The sequence below is a fragment of the Protopterus annectens genome, chromosome 6.part1 (assembly GCF_019279795.1).
Source record: "Protopterus annectens isolate FY-2018-M chromosome 6.part1, PAN1.0, whole genome shotgun sequence".
Taxonomy (NCBI): domain Eukaryota; kingdom Metazoa; phylum Chordata; order Ceratodontiformes; family Protopteridae; genus Protopterus; species Protopterus annectens.
The window spans coordinates 101260699-101277709 of NC_056738.1; the positions used below are offsets into that span (position 1 = coordinate 101260699).

General features: G+C 41.8%; 1 protein-coding gene across 3 annotated transcripts in view; it reads left to right on the forward strand.

The window, feature by feature from the left end:
- The window catches only part of METAP1D (methionyl aminopeptidase type 1D, mitochondrial), a 1999572-nt gene that overhangs the window by 607406 nt on the left and 1375155 nt on the right, over window positions 1–17011 (forward strand). The window lies entirely within an intron of this gene.

Here is a 17011-nt window from a genome sequence, read left to right on the forward strand (position 1 = left end):
GCTGCAGAGGTTATCAAAAAATGTGATGGGATGGGAAAACTGATTCAGAGAATCTAATTTTTTTCATTCCTCCCGTTTGCACAATTTCCAAGGGATTCTCTACCCACTTGTCCAGTTTTGGCATGAAACTAAGTAAAACAGCCTCAGCAAAATGCTGGCAAACTGACATTTATTTATTTATTTTATAATTTTTATTTGCCATTTGTTAACCGGGTTAGTCCACCACAGTGGTGCAGCGGTTAGCGTTGTCGCCTCACAGCAAGAGGTTCTCCCGTTCGATTCCTGGCTGGAGTGCCTTCTGTGTGGAGTCTGTATGTCCTCCCCATGGTCGAGTGATGCTAAAGACATGCAGGTAGGTGCGAGCATGAATGGGTGTGCCTTCGTTGGAGGCTGGGCGTCGGGCTGGCAACTCGGCACTGTAAAAATCCACTGCCAATCATGAGCAGACCGGAGTTCCTCTGTGGCGACCCCTAACCGGGAAAAGCTGAAATACTTTTTTGCCGTGGTGGTGCAGCAGTTAGTGTTGTCGCCTCACAGCAAGAGGTTCTCCTGTTTGATTCTCGGCTGGAGCGCCTTCTGTGTGGAGTCGGCATGTCCACCCCGTGGTCGAGTGACGCTAAAGACATGCAGGTAGGTGCGAGCGTGAATGGGCGTGCCTTCGTTGGAGGTTGGGCGTCAGCTGGCAACTCGGCACCGTAAAAATCCACTGCCAGTCATGAGTGGACCAGAGTTCTGCTGTGGCGACCCCTAACTGGGAATAGCCGAAATACTTTTTTAACCGGGTTAGTCCAACTGAGCCATTGGGCGGTTTTCAGTGGAGACCCAAGGAGAAAAGCTCCAGAAATACATTTAAGATTAAAGTACATTAAGTATATAAGAACTTAACATTGTGCAAAACAGGGAAAAGAAAAAAGACAAAAAATTGTAAAAATGAGATATAGTAATATTAGCATATTATAATATACAGTATAGTATACAGTAAAGGTACAGATAAAACCAGGTATATGGTAAAATACAGCTTAACAGATTTGTTCAAGTATCATGTACAGTCATGAAATCTTGTACATAACTAAATATCAGTTCTTGTTCTAAAACTCTTGGTTCACTATTGGTTATTGCATTAGTGATGGCAGATGAATTCAGAGTGAATGTACAGTAGGGTTCAACAGCTACTTTGACTGACTTGCTTTTCTCAGAGATCATTGTTTATAGGTAAAATGTTGTGATAAAAGTTTAAGATTTTGACAGGATGAAAGACGGGTTTGGTAGATGTGGTGGCAGGAAGTATGTTTGAGTTCAAGGGGGATTATGGCAAGAACAGGTTTTGGAGTTTAGGAGGTGTTTTTTAACTTCAGATTTGAAACAAGTGTAGCTTGTGATGTTGCTTATATAAAGGGGTAGCCTATTCCAGATGTGGGAGACAGAGTGTTTATACAAGAGTTTGCCAATATTTTTGTGAGGTTTGTATATGTGTAGTAGGTTCTGGTCTGAGCTACGGAGTGGGTGAAGAGGTGTATAGTGAGATGCTAATGATGAGAATGATGGGCAGGCTAAAAGTTTATTTAGCAGGGAGTGAGTAAGCTGCAGCTGTGAGAGGAGTAGGAGTTGGGGGAATTCTAGCTGTTGGAGTTGGTTAAGGGCAAGACAATGTTGAGATTTGTATGGTAGGTTACTGGCGAATCTGGCTGTGCTGTTGTTGACCTGTTCAAGTTTGGACAGGAGTGATGACTGGAGGTGGGTAAGGATTGGAGAGGCATAGAAAAGTGAAGGGAGGAGAAAGGCTTGAGCAAGAGGTGGTCTGGATTTGGGATTGAGGATTTTTTTATTTCTGTAGAGGAGGCCTAGTTTTTGGTTTGTTTTTTTTGATACACTGTTGTATATGGATGTCGACATTTAGCTGGTTATCGATTATAGTTCCAAGTAGTTTGGTGTGGGGATCAGCTGTGATGGGAGTTTTATTGAGGGAAAGAATGGTAAAAAGGGGATTTATGGTGAGAGAGGGATTTGCGTAGGAAGAGAAGAAGCTTAGTCTTTTTGGGGTTAAGTAAAAGTTGGTGTTCAGTTAGCCATTTTTCTATGTGTTATAGAAAGGAGGTTAGAGATATTGTCAGAGATAGAGATGATGGTGGAGTCACCAGTGTATTGAATGAGGGGAAGATGATGTGCAGGAGGAGTGTAGGTCATTACTGAAGATGTTAAGTAGGAGAGGACCTAGAATTGAGCCCTGGGGGACACTGGTTTGGATAGGTAGGAAGCGGAAACAGGCAGATTGCCATATAACAGACTGTAGTCTGTTTGAGAGATAGCTTGAGAACCAGCTAATAGTGGGGGGGGGGGGGGTTGAGTTCAGTGAGTTTGGAAATAAGTTTAGAATGGGAGACAGTATCGAAAGCTTTGGATAGGTCAAGAAAGAGACTGGATACTAGTTGGCTGTTGTTCATGGCTTCAGCAAGAGTATGTGTGAAAGAGAGTAAGGCAGTGGAGGTACTATGATTAGGTCTGAAGTCGTGCTGTGTAGGGGTTAAGAGATTACCATTGATTAAGTACTTAAGAAATTGGCTATGTATACATTTCTCGAGGAGTTTGAAGAGTGGACAGAGAATTGAGATGGGTCTATAGTTGGAGGGACCTGTGGAGTTACCTCCTTTGTGTAGTGGTATGGTGTATGAACCTTTCCAGGAATCTGGGACAATGGATTCTTGAATCGATAAGTTAATTAAGATTGAGATAGGATAGGCTATGGAGTGGGCTGCAAGTTTAAGGTAGTGAGATGGAAGGTTATCAGTTGAAGGAGAGCAAGGTTTAAGCTTAAGAAGAAGGGATTTAATATAGGTGGTGGGAACAGGTTTAAGAGTGAAACAGGTGTTTGTGGGGGAAGAGGGGTTGTCAGGTAGATACATTTGGATGAGTTTGTGGATAGATTCAATGAAGTGAGTATTGAGAAGAGAGGCAGTTTCCATGGGGGAGTTATTTGGGAAGGGATTGGGGATTGTAGGATTACCTGGGTAAAGTATTTTGTTGATGGAGTGCCAGAATGTTTAGGGGTTGGAGTTCAGAGTAGATTGGGCATTGTAATAGTACCTTTTCTTGTCCTTGTTGATTTGTTTTTTGAAAGGTTATGGGGTTCTTTATAGTTCTGGAGAAGTGTTGTGGATTTTTTTGAAGCCATTGCTTCCAACATTTGTCCCTTTTTTCATTAGAGAGAGGGTATCCTTAGAGAGCCAAGAGGAGTAGGTGTTTTTGACTCTAAGTGTCCTTAAAGAGGCTAGAGAGTTAAGGAAATCCAGAAATGTGCCATTGAAATGTAGAACTTTATCAATGATGGGCAGGTATTTAAGGAGGGGCCAGTTAATAGAAGCTAACCTATCATTATAGGTTTTGGTGTTAAAGGAGGAGAGGTTTTGACATTCTTTATAGAGGTGGGACTTGAGTATTTGGGGGAGTGTCTGAGAACATTGGTAGGGAGATGGTCACTTAAGGAGTCTGGTAGGGTCCTGGGGTCATGGTTTACAGTAGGATCAAATGTGAGAATCCAATCCAATGTGGAGCTGTTTGCATTATTATTGTTGTAACGAGTATGGGTATTAATAATTTGATGGAAGCTGTGGAGGTTTATGTGCATGAGGGAGGTGGGGTGTATATCTTTTGCCAATCAATGTTTACATCACCAAGGAGGACTGGCTCATAGGTGATGTTTTGGGAGATCCAAGATAGGATGGATTCCAGTATGAGGACGTTATTACCAGATGGTATGTATATAGTTGCTATGGCAATTTTTTTTGAGGGATTGAGGTGGAAGTTAGTAATGAGAAGCTCAGCAGGATGGAAGTCAGGTAAAGGGGTAGGTAAAGGGGAGAGCATTAGGTGATTGGTGTACATTATTGCAACACCACCACCTTTTTTGTTTGCTCTATCAAGTTATAGTGTGGAGGAAGTATTTCATTGTTTGGGGTGTGTGGATTTAACCATGTTTCTGATATTGTTAAGGATATCAGGGGAGTAGCGGGAGATCCAGGTATGCAGTTCAGTGATTTTCTAAGGAAGCTTTGGGTGTTAATGGCATAGATTGAGAGGTGTTTTTTTGGTGAGGTGTTAGTTGTGGGTGGTGGGAATGGGCCAGGGTTGGGGTGAATATCTCCATCTAAAAGTAGGAGTGTAGGGGGTGGAGTAGGCTTATTAGTATAAAGATAGGAACTATGAGGATACAATTTTGGCTTATATGCCTCATGTACACAGACAACCCTCTTCTCCCACCACTAAACACTAATACATGCGAGAGATGCAACTATACAGCCAAACTGGAGGCTACGCTCTCTCAACCCAAGACTGGACCAGAGAGTCAGGAGCAGAAGGGAACTACTTACATCACACCACCAGTCTCACATAGACCTATGAAACCAGCACCAGCAAAAAAACACACATAAATACATGAAAACGTACTCGGAGGCCCTAAATAAAAATTTACAAAAGCAACAGAGACCTCCAAAGCAGACACTCAATCAACTTCCACCCTCCAACACAAACCATGAAACACATACTTCACAAAACCAGTGTGCCACACAGTCACAGCCATTAAGGCAAAATAACATACCCAACACACTAGTAATAGGTGACTCTATAGTCAGGCACACTGACGTCCCACTCACTAGGCTGAACAAGGAGAAGGTTACTGTTAGCTGCCTGTCTGGTGCCAGGATCCACCACATAACACAAGCACTCAGGTCACTCCAGAACAAGTACAAATATGACTCTGTCATTGTCCATGTTGGTGTGAATTACCTGATCCGTACGTCCCTGGACTACATGAAAAGAGACATGGAAGAGCTCTCTGATCACGTAGCCCAGGCCAGTATGACCCTGACCTTGAGTAGCATCCTGCTGTCACCAAGAATGATACCATGGTATAAAGAAAAAAATTATCAATTTCAACAGTTGGCTAAGTGTCTGGTGTCATTCAAAGGGGATCCAGTGTCTGTCAGCCTGGGATGACATGCTCAACAAGCCACGCTGCTTCGCTAGAGACAGCTTGCACCTGTCACCCTTAGGCTTTCGAATACTGGCCAAGGCTCTTGCCACCCCCATAGTGCCTTTTTTAGGCAAGGCTCAAAAGACAAACCCACCACCATAAATAGCACAAGTACTAAAAACTGAGGGTAATGCTGCTCAATGCCAGAAGTCTAAACCTCAAGATGCATACACTTGAGGCTCTCCTCAGTATGGAGAAAATCGATATATCTGCAGTAACAGAAATCTGGCTTAAGGCTCCAGAGAGCACCCCAACACTACCAAACTACAACTCATACCATACATTTTGGCCACAAAACCCAGACTGAAATACAAAAGGCGGGGGGGTATCCATATTTATCAAGGATACCCACACCTCCAGGTTAGTGGCACAGCACGATGCTTCAGACATCATCCACATGCAAATAACAATGGGCAAAACTGCAATTCAAATTGTAGCTTGCTACAGATCACCCACCATGTCCCAGGACCCCCATTCCGCATTTATGGAAACACTGGGAAACATAAAGGTCCTACCAGACACCCTGATATTGGGTGATTTCAATTGCCTAAACATTAACTGGGAGAACTACTCAAGTACTAACTCCCTTGCCCAACATTTCCTAGAATTTATAAACTCAAACACCCTGGATCAACTGGTCAACACCCCCACCAGTGGTGGCAACATATTGGACCAACATGTGCGACCGGTGTTCCACACCGGAGGTCAACCCTTTGCTGGTTAGAGCTGACCATAAACTAATCACTTTTGATATTCACATTCCGCCCCCACCCATGGTCAAAGAAACCACCATGAAAAACTTTTCAAAATCAAACTTCACATTACTTAAGACCGAGATGGAAAGTTTCAAAGCCCCCATGCTAAAGGATAACGCTGCCCAAGATGCAAAATCCTTTACTTATGCATTCTACAGGCACTTACAAGAATGCATGGATCGTTCTATCCCAAGCAAAACCAAGACTCACTCCTCCAAGAAAAGGAAACCATTCTGGTGGACTCCTGCCATAAACAAACTATACAATAGAAGGAGGAAACTAGTACAGAAAAGAGTAAAATCCCAAGAAGGTAAGACATCCCTGATCAGTATCAGCAAGAAACTACGATCCCTCATAAAATCATCCAAGGCTAGCTTCGAAAGAAAAATTGCCAAGGACTCCAAAGATAACCATAAGGCATTCTTTAGCTTTGTCAAGAATCTAAGTGGCAATTCTCAGATCTGCTCGGAGTTAGTGCAGAATGACACAAAATACACTGAACCAACCGATATTGCCAACATCCTGGCAGACAAGTTTAGTGCAAATTTCACCCCCCTCTCACCCCCAAAAGGGCCCATAACCATACCAGAAGAATGTAGTGCCCCTGAAATCACAGGCACTCAGGTTAAAACAGCCCTCTCTAAAGGCAAAAACACAGCATCAGTGAGACCGGACGGTGTCCCAGGCTGTGTCCTACATGAGCTCAAAAATGAACTAATCCCTCACCTAAACACACTGTTCAAACTCAGCCTCTCCACAGACTATGTGCCCATAGAGTGGTGCACAGCAATGGTTAGTCCGCTCCACAAAGCTGGAAAAACAAAAGACCCCAGGAACTATTGCCCTATAAGCCTGACTAGTTTGGTTTGCAAGGCTATGGAGCGCATCATCATGGATCTCAATAACAGAGACATTGAGAACCTCCAAACACTGGACCCTACCCAGTTCGGCTTTGTTAAGGGCATATCATTGCCTCCTAAACCTGCTGGACTTCTTTGAGACACTTACCAAGGCTATAGACGAGGGAAAGGTGGTCCACACAGCCTACCTAGACCTCATAAAGGCCTTCGACACCATTCCCCATTCTGGTATTATAGACAAGCTCACCATCATGAACATAAACCCCTATGTCACGAGATGGGTTGCCAACTGGCTCACGGACAGAACCCACATGGTAAGAGTTGCAGGAGCTAATTCTGACTCTAAACCGGTTACAAGTGGCATTCCCCAGGGCTCAGTCCTAGGACCCCTTCTATTCGGCATATACATCTCAGAGGTACAGGCAAGCACAGGAGGTCTATGGCTGACCAAGTTCGCCGACAACTGCAAACTAGGGGCTGTAATTGACTCTACGGCTGACACGGACATCCTCCAAAGGGGTCTCACTGAGACATATACCTGGTGTCAAAACCATGGCCTCAAGCTAAATGCCAAAAAGTGCATAGTCATCCCCTTTGGAAAAAACAAAGTACCCACAAACTACCACATAGGTGGTAGCCCCCTAAATACGGAAGACATAATAAGGGATTTGGGGACCCAAGTAGATAGTAATCTCTCCTTTGATAATCACATTGCCAAAGTGGTTAGAAAATCCTTCTATGTGGCCCACCCATCCAGATCAAAAGAGGTCATTGTGACCCTCTATGCATCACTCATCAGACCCATCATAGAGTACAACGTCCCATTTGGGATGTACCTTACAAGATAACTGCAACAGCTGGAAAGACCACAGAAGTACCTCACCAAGAAGATCACTGGACTCAAACAGATGCCCTATGCAGCTCGACTGAAGAAACTCCAGCTATATTCAGTTGCATACTGCCTACTCAGAGGTGATCTAAGCCTGACATACAAGGCCATGTCCAACCCAGAATTGATAGACATGCTCCACCTAAAGAAAACCATATCCCCATGAGCCACATGCTCTAGGGATCTAAACCTCACCACAACAGTAAGTAGGACATGCTGGAGGGATAGATTCCTGTCCTAGAGACTTCCTTTGCTCTGGAACAAGATTCCAGTCTACATTAGGCAGAGCTCCTCGCTAACACTCTTCAAGAGAATCCTCGACGAGTGGATGGGAAATAGAAAGTTTACCCCGGGGATCACTTCAATGGCTCTGCTAGACAGAGGCACAGGGAACTAATCTAAGGGGGTGGCGAAAGCCAACACAATTCCGGCTAGGCTTATAAATGCCTTTGGGCAGATAGCCTAGTACCTACCTATGAACCTAAGGAAAGAAGCAATTGTCAGAACAGATTGCAATTAGGGGGTCCATTGAATTTGAATCAGGAGTAGGTTTCAGAAGCTGAAGGACATTCCTGTAGTCACAGTCGCTGAAAAGTGAAAGTAATGAAACACAGGAGTGGCCTTGAGAGAAACTCTAAGCCAGGAGAGAAGCAATTGTCAGAACAGATTGCTATTAGGGGATCCGTTGAATTTGAATCAGGAGTAGGTTTCAGAAGCTGAAGGACATTCCCGTAGTCACAGTCGCTGAAAAGTGAAAGTAATGAAACACAGGAGTGGCTTTAGTTAGCCATGGCAAAGGGGTTCCAAAGGAAATGGCAGTCTAACAAATCAGAATAACTATTTAAGGGACCATGTCTTCACCCGAACCCATATCCCACCCTTGCAGCCCTTTTCCCTTCCTGTAAGTCTGAATCTCCACTTCTGCTTTTGGCAACAGATAGTTTTGGACAAATGGGTTCTGAAAATCATTCATCAAGGATACAAATGGCATTGAGAGGCTATTCCTCCCTTTAAGGGAGTCATTCTTCATCTTCCAGACCAGAGGCCTCTATTTCCCCCTGTCCTTTAACATATATTGTCTCAGGGAGTAAAAGAGCATGTTCCTCCTTTCCAGTTTGGGAAAGGTTTTTATTCAAGGATATTTTTGGTGCCAAAGAAAGAAAATGCCTTGAGACTAGCTTTGGATCCTTTTTTCATAAAGCATTTTGTGATAGTGCCCAAGTTCAAAATGCTGTTGCTTTACAACTCGTTATCCCTTTTTTATTTCGGTTTTCTAGTAACAATAGATTTAAAAGATGCTTATTATCACATCCTTATTCATCTAGATTTCAGGTGTTTCATGTGTTTTTTTGTGTGTCTAGATCATATTATTAGTTTTCTGTCTTACCTTTTGGACTATCCACCACACCAAGAGTGTTCACAAAGTGTCAAGCTCCAGTACAGGCTACAGGGTATCCACATTTTTCTATAATTAGATGACTCGCTTAACTTTGCAAAGTCTTTTTCAAAGTGTCAGGAATCTCTATGTTGGTTGAGAGATCTCTTACACAGTGGGTTTCCAAGAGAAATTTCAAACATCTTTTTTGACTCCATCACACAGGATTGTGTTCCTGGAATGTCTTCTAGACATCAAAGTTCAAAGAGCTTTTCTTCCACAGGAAAAAGTAGATCTATATTTAGCTCTATTTCTAGAGGTTTTCACTCAGACTTCAGTCTCTACAAGGGAGGGTCTCAGGATTTTGGGTCTCATGGCATTTAGGATTCTCATGATACTACTGGCAAACCTCCATGTGAGAAATATACAATGGTATATGAAGTCTTTCTGGTCCTAGAACTAACACCCATTGTCTTTTCAAATCCCAGTTCTGGAGTTTGTCAGAAGAGAAATCACTTGGTGGAGACAACAAAAATCCCTAAATCCAGTCCCCCCGCACTCCAAATCAATCAGTCAACTCAAAAGCTTCAGACTTTGCTTGAGGAGCAGTATTGGGAAGTTTTAAAATTACAAAGTGTTTGGGACACCATGAACAGACATAAGCACATCAGTATAAATGAAATGCTTGCACTCAACTCTCCGAATCATCTTTGGTCTCCTGGATTTCTTCAAGTTGTTACAGAAATACCACAGTCATGTGGTATATCAAAAAGCAAGGGGGAAACAAGTCTATTAAGTACTATTTGCCCATTGTTCACATAACAGTTGTTATATCTATAAGATTATGGATTTGGTTTCTATTTTACAGGGATTGTAATCCGACAAGGATGACTTGTATGTTTTTGGGCTTATGGATCATAACGAAAGCATAGATAGTAATATAAGGGACCCGGACAATATTTGTAGGGATTTGTTTGGAAAGCTTACCAAAAGTATGTCCTCACTTAGGACTAATGTCTGGCACCTAAAATTATTTCTGGCATATCAAGCAAAAAATATTACACCAAGGGGATTAAGAATTCCAACACAACCCTTTGTTAGTGTTCCAGATGATTTATTGTTGGAAGAATGGGCATCTGTTCAGCAACAAGCTATGATGTCCTTTCTTCTTACTATGAACGTGTTATAGTGACCACTACTAATGAGATTAAACAAATTTGTGAGGAAGTGAAAGCTTTTGATGGACAATCCCAGTACAAGCTATGTTTGACCAAACTTTCCCAAGATTTGTTATCCTTGGAAAAAACTTTAAAAAACAAAAAACTACAGACATTTCAAAGGGATTTGACAGATTATGATAAGGGTAAACCATTTGGATCTAGAAAAATGGTAACATTTTTTGATGGGCAGCCTGGTGTAGGGAAGCTTAGGAAGAAGAGACCCAGATCGATCTTAAAGAGATCTAAAACAGATTATAGTAGCATGTCAGGGGAGGATTCATCTACTACTGAAATTGAACAAGTACTAACTCAGGGGTCCCCAGTACATAAAAAATCTAGAGGTTTGGATGACCCTTTAGGACTAAACAACACAGGGGTGGTAGAAAACATAGAAAGAGTGAAAAATGTGGAATCATTGTTACAGGTCCTTATACCTCAATAACTGAAGTTTTTAATGTACACAATATTTCTTCTGTTAACCTGACTAATGTGGAATTACAGTTACTGAATAAAGGGATATAGTATTTTCCTGGTTTCTTTGTGAATAAAGATGCTGTAGTCAATGATGTATTGGCATTTTGCCATCTGCTAAATTTAAAACTATTTTTTGGTGGACAAGATAAAAGTCGGATAAGTATGGCTTTTCAGTTTCGTAAATCCAATTTTCAACCTCCAATGGATAAATTTGTTTCTGTATTTCATGAATCTTGTCTTAAAGATTTGCATTTCAAACTAAGTGATTCTTGTATGTTAGGCCATAATTTATCTGAGCAGGAACAATAGGCATTAACAAATTTGAAAAACAACTTTAATATTGTTATTACATCAGCTGACAAACAAGGAGCAGTGGTGGTCATGGACATGCAGTATATTTGAATGAGGCTTATAGACAGCTACGTGATTCCAGATACTATATGTCAATGCCACTTGATCCTACCATGCAGTTCAAAAGTGAAAAGATTCCTTTTTAGAACTAGCTGTGGAGGAGAACATTATTGATGAGGGAACGAACAACAGCTGGTGGTGGATGATCCTCAGAGGCAGATTTTGTATCTGCTACCTAAAATCCAGAAATGTTTGGAGAAACCACCAGGAAGACCTATAGCATCTGGCAGAGGTTCATTGACTTAACCCCTTTCAGTATTTCTTACACAGTATTTACAGCCTCTATTAAATATGGTCCATGCCAGACTTAAAGACACCACCCAATTTCTCCAGATTTTGTCTGATTCACAGTTGGAGCTGGGTTGGATGATGTTCACGTTAAATGTTACCGCTCTTTATACAAATAGTCCTCATTGGGTGGGACTGGAGGCCTTAAAATATTGGCTTGATAAGGCGGACATCTATCCACCTGGCTTCAACACTTTGTTAGTTTGTATGGCTGAACATATACTAACTAAGAATGTGTTTTATTTTCAAGCAGACTGCTTTTGGCAAACACAAGGAAATGCAATGGGGGCTTATTTTGCCCCTATTTATGTGGACCTTTTTATGGGGTACTTAGAAGAATTTCTTATCTATGACCCATCACATAATATATATTTAGGTGAGATGGATATTTGACTTAGGTACCTTGATGATTGTTGGTTGATTTGGCAGGGTGATGTTATATATTTACCAGAGTTTGTCCAATATCTAAATGAGAACAAATGGGGGATGGAGTTCACACTTAATGTGCATGATCAGGAGATCCATTTATAACACGTAATTCTGATCATACCTTGTCTACTCAACTGTTCCGTAAATACCCCCAATATAATAGTTTATTGGAGGCTACTAGTTTACATCCCCATCATATCATCAGAAATATACCCAAATCACAAGTTTTGAGAGTTAGGAGGATTTGTTCGGATCAAGGTACCTACGAATACCATCAACAGGACCTCATAAAAAGGTTCCACAACCGTGGATATAAGTCAGGGTATGTTAGGACAGCCAGTAATTAGGCTCAGGAACAAGACTGAGTGAAATTATTGGAATACCAGGTGAGATCAGGTACAGAACAGGAGGTGATTAGGTTTGTGGCAACTTATGGAAGGAATATCAATGCCACTAGGAATGTTATTAAGAACAATTGGAACATTCTTTTGGCTAACCAAGAGTTAGCCAGGATACTACCTCCAGAGTGTTTATTCTCATACAGCAGGGGCCGGACTTTGGGCTCAAACTTTAATCATTTTAAAACTGGACTTATGAAAACTGGTTTTGTTCAACAAACCACATTAACTGGGGGTAAATTGATTGGGTATTTTCCCTGTGGGCACTGCTCATTCTGCACACATATGCTTAAAACCAAATAATTTTCAATAGAAATACTAGTAGGGTATATCAGATAAAATGTTTTGGTAATTGTGGTACGGATTGGGTGGTCTATTTGGCCACATGTTCCTGTTCCGCTTTTTATGTGGGACAGACGTCCAGGCCACTCAGGATTAGAATGCTGGAATATCTTAGTGACATGAGAAACCAGCATTTGACCAGTGCCCTATACAAAAATGCTATAAACCACAAAACAGCCAAATTTCATTTCACTATAATTGATAACATTTGGGGGGACAAATCTAGAAAAATGGGATGACACAGTATACTAAACAATAAGGAGAGGGCTTGGATTATTAGGGTTTATTTTCCCCTGGCCTGAATGACTATCTTTGAGTGGTGGTTTGTATATCGATTGAGCATGACTCCGGTTATTATACTGTGCCTTTAAATGCTGATTGATCTGCTTAATTACTGTATTTAGAATACTATTTAAGTATTCTTTGAATGTTATTAGTATATCACTGATGAAGGCCTTGGGGCCGAAACCGGTCTGATTTATGTTTTTTGCCTTATTGTATTAATATAACATATTTATCTCATCCTATGGTGCTGGCCTCTTTTTGAGTTTTGTATGTTTTTTTGGCCTTTGCACCTGCCTTACGTGCGAGTACGTTGTGTGGTGAAAACAGGTCTTAACCCTTTGCAGATAGTCACGTTAGCTTGAGATATAGGTTTACAGCACAATCTCACTCTACAGGCATCCTACATCCTGTCATAGCAAAATTATGTGGCACACAAGCTGAGCAGGACAAAAACAGACCATCACAAATGGAAACTAGATGTGAGAATCTTCAAAGATTTGATCTATCTCTGTGGAGTTCCTCAAGTACACCTCTTTACCTCCTTTATGAACAATCATCTGGTAAAGGTCCATGCCAGGACTCCATGCATGAAAGACAGATGCTTTTTCCTTTCCTTGGACAGGAGTGTTACTGTATGCTTTTCCATCCTTTCCACTGATATCCATAGTGGTTCTGAAGATTCAGAAGGAACCACCCAAGATCATTGTGGTGACTCCCTTCTGGCCTAGGCAACAGTCTGTTTTGGAAATGGCCAGGGAATTACCACAAGCTTGCTCACAGAATCGATCTACTCACACTGGAACACAGGTGTTGATGCATCTTGACCCCAATTAACTTCAACTGACTGCTTGTATCATAAGGGTCTTAATTCCCTTTAGGCCCCTGTTTACTGAGAACATGCATCTGATGTTAATGCAGGTGAGAAAGCCTGCTACTAGAAAATCAGATAGTAGCAAATAGAACATATTTTCTAGTTCTTGCCAACAACATAACAAGCATCCTTTCAGGGCTAGTGTTTCTCTGGTTTTACAATATTTATGGGAGTTACTATCCCATGGTCTTTCTTACTCCTCCATCAAGGTTAATTTGAAAGCTATTTCAGCATGCCTGCCCATGAATACCTCTCTTTCAATGCATTCTCATGTAAAAATGCTTTTGCATAAGAGACCTTCAAGAAAACCGGTGTCTCACCCTTGAAATCTTAATTTTGCAGTAAAGAAGCTAGAACCATTTGAACCAGCTGATTAGGATGACTTGACGTTCTTAACATGGGAAAATAGTTTTTCTGATTGCTCGTACATCTGCAGAGTATCTGAGTTGCAAGCTCTTTACCCCTACTTCCTTTCTGAGTTTATATCACGCTATCGAAAGATGAAAATAGTGAACACTATTTAATCAAACCTAAAATATCTAAACCACAAAATATCAAACATTCAGAACAGCAAATTTTTTCCCATGGAAAAAAATTGCTATTCCGAAACACATACACACAACACAAGCACACCAAACAAACAGCAATCCACGCACATACACTTAAAATCCTACATCTAACCCTACACTAAACTGTACATACACTACTAACTATACACTTACCTTAACCCAAACCCTAACCCTAAGGTCCGTCACTATCACACACTCACCTAACCAGCGCCCTAACCCTAACTCACTTAACCAGCCCCTAACCCTAAAGTCTGTCACTATCGCACACTCACCTGACCCGTGCCCTAACCCTAACTCACTTAACCCGCTCCTAACCCTAACTCACCTAACCCGCGCCCTAACCCTATCGTCCACACAATCGCACACTTACCTGAACCCAACCCGTAACTTTCCACCACAGCACTGAAAATAGCATAGCCACAGAAAGGGCCAACCGAATTCTTTCCATAGAAAAGAATTCGGTGTTCTGCAGCTTCACTATTTTTAGCATTCGCTTTTAACAGAGACAGGGTTTCTTTGAGAACTAATGTTTCTTTTAGGCTTAAAGTGGTGAATGAGTTTACTTTAAGCCAAATTATCTATCTCCCAGGTTTGTTTTCTGAACTCAAAAATAAGAGATAAAGGATACCTCATACCTTGGATGTTGGTATACAATTCAGGTACTATCCTGACAGCAGAATGTTGCAGATCTTCAGATCAGCTAATTTCTTGTGAAGGACGAAGGGACTACCTGTGTCTAAACAGACTGTTTCCTAATGATTGTCTCAGGCTATTACCTTTGATATTTTCACCACAATAAAGCTAATCTAGACAGGCTCAAGACTCACTGTACCAGGGCCTTGGCTTCATCTATGACTTTCGGAAAGGGTTGGATTGTAGAAGTACTTTAGAAGCAGCATCTTGGTCCTCTGTGCATACTTTACAAAGCACTGCATGCTTGATTCCGTCTGCAGGTCTAGATCAGGCTTTGCTAGGATCATTCTTAAGGGGATCCTGGACCCTCCTCCTCACACCTCCCAAATGTTGTAATGATAAGACAGTGTTCATCATCTCAGCCAGTGCCCTTCAGCAGGGCTGTGATAGTGAGGAAAAGAATGCATATAGACAGCAGTTGCAGGATCTACTAGATAAAGCAGGACAACATGAATTGGTTGACTTGAATGCACATATCAGTACAGACAGAACAGGATATGAGGATTGCCTGGGTCCCATATGAGTGGGGGAACAGGAATAAAGAAGGAGAGGCCATTCTAGAGTTCTGTCTGGCAAATGACTTGATAGTAGCAACACATGGTTCAGTAAAAGAAAAAGTCACAAGATCACATACAAGAGTGTCCAACATGAAACTCAGGTGGAATCCTCTTAGTAAGGAAAGGGCACTGGGGTAGAATCAGCTGTTATAAAGTCATCCCCAGTGAAACAGTTGGCCAACAGCATAAATCACTAGTTGCCACAATCAGCTGTAAGCAGTGGTCAGAAAAGTTTCTGAGGCCACTAGGGACCAGGCTGAAAACCTGCAAATTGACTGTAGAAAGAGCACAACAATTTAAGGAATTACTCAGGGCTGTAGTATCCCAAGAAGAGGCGGAGATTGGTGGAGTTGAAGAAGAATAGCAGAACCTTAAAACAGCATGTGTGATGACTACAGAACAGATATGTGGCAGAGCCAAGTATGGAAATAAGGTACATAAGGAAAGCTGGTGGTGGAATGTAGAAGTCCAGGAAGTCATCAAAAGAAAGAAAGTGCAAGAAAAAGTGGGAGATAGAAAAGATGGATCAGGCTAGGAAAGAATATGAGTGGCGAACAAAGAAGATAAGAAAGGAGTTGCAATAGGAAAGAACAGCACTCTAGCAGCTTGTGGAAAGTAAGTCAGTAGGTGGCACAAAGAAACTGTATCAGGTTGCAAGGCAAAGATAGAAAGATAAAGATAGACACCCTTCATAACAGATGCCAGCAACAACCTGCTCACTAGTGTACCAGACTTCAAAGGCAGATGGAAGGCGTACTTCTGGCAGCTTCTGAATAAAGAAAACCCCACAGAAGCTGTACTGTCCCACACACAGCCTACAGTGATAGAAGAGGAGGAGCACACTGTAGAAGAAATAAGAACATCACTAAGGAAAATGAAGTCAGGGAAAACATCAGGCTCAGACAGGTCACTGCAGGTGTGCTAAAGATACTGGGTGAGATAGGGAGAAATGACTTCTGAGAGTACTCATACCAGTGTGGAGAGAAAGGTATATTCCATATGACTGGAGAATAAGGATACTAGTGCCAGTGTTCAAGATCAAAGGGGACATTCACAACTGTGGGCAGTACGGAGTTATCAAACTCCAGTCACATTGCATGTGAAAGTTCTGGAGAGGGTGATAAATAAATGAATAGCAGATTAGTAGAAAGTAAGATGGGAGATGTGCACTTAGGATTTAGATCAGGATGCAGCACAACTGACCAAATGTTTGCAGAAAGATACATAGTTGAGAAGAAGCTAGAGATGAGGAAAGAGTCCAACTGGGAATGGCATTCCTAGACTTCTAGAAAGCATATGACAAGGTCCCAAGAAAGCTGATTTGTCAGTCCTGCAGTTGTTCAAAGTTCCAGAAACATTGGTAGTATTAGTGTAGGCTGTATACAAGGACCTAATGACTCAAGTACAAACAGTTTTCAGTCTCACATAGGGGTTCCCAGTGGGAATGGGTGTGCACAGGGTTCAGCTCTGAGCCCACTGGTGTTCTTACTGGTGATGTACTACATTAGCAAACAGGTAGGAGGGGACAGATCAACACAGGTGCTGTTTGCAAACGATGTGGCGTTACAG